At 45.6% G+C, this 686-nt stretch overlaps 1 pseudogene; it reads right to left on the bottom strand.

Moving 5' to 3' along the window:
• Nucleotides 1-215: 215 nt before the first annotated feature.
• On the bottom strand, nt 216-373 carry LOC121101591 (annotated as a pseudogene).
• Nucleotides 374-686: the final 313 nt, after the last annotated feature.

The following is a 686-nucleotide window of genomic DNA, read 5'->3' as shown; positions in this document are numbered from 1 at the left end:
GTCCCCATGAAACAACTCCCCATTCTCCCTCCCCTAGTCCCTGGCGCCTACCATTCCACTTTCTGTGTCTGAATTTCACTATTCTGACCCACAGTTGGCCAGTTGGCTCAGTTGGTTAGAGTGTGGTGCTAATGACACCAAGGCTGAAGGTTTACTCTCCGGACGACATCGGGATTTGGACACATAACCGACCGAGCCACCCAGGCGCCAGACTTCCTTCGTTTTAAAGGCTGAATAACATTCCATTGTGTGGATGGGCCACATTGTTCATCCATTCATCTGACAACGGACCTTGGAGCTGCTTTCACCTTTTTAGCAACAATCGCGCCTCGGATAAACCTCATTGGCTACGATACTGCCACTGCACGAAGCTATTTGCACATAAATTTTTTAATCAGCTCATCAGTGTCAGTAATAACTCAGCTGATCTTTTGATTGGGACTTCGTTACAGCCGTAAATAATGCTGTCTTGTCAGTAATGCTGCTATGGACATGGATGTACAAATATCTGTTAGCCTCTCTGTTTTTTTTTTTTTTTTTTTTTTTTTTTGGAGCACACACCCCAAAGTGGACTTGCTGGGTCATGGGGTAATTCTCTGCTGACCTTTTTGAGGAAACAGCATATACATTTTCCACAGCGGCTGCACCATTTCACACTCTCACCAGCAATGCACAGGGCTCCAATT

This window comes from Ursus maritimus, unplaced genomic scaffold (genome assembly GCF_017311325.1).
Source record: "Ursus maritimus isolate PB19 unplaced genomic scaffold, ASM1731132v1 scaffold_8, whole genome shotgun sequence".
Lineage (NCBI taxonomy): Eukaryota > Metazoa > Chordata > Mammalia > Carnivora > Ursidae > Ursus > Ursus maritimus.
This window is presented reverse-complemented; position numbering and strand designations above follow the sequence as displayed.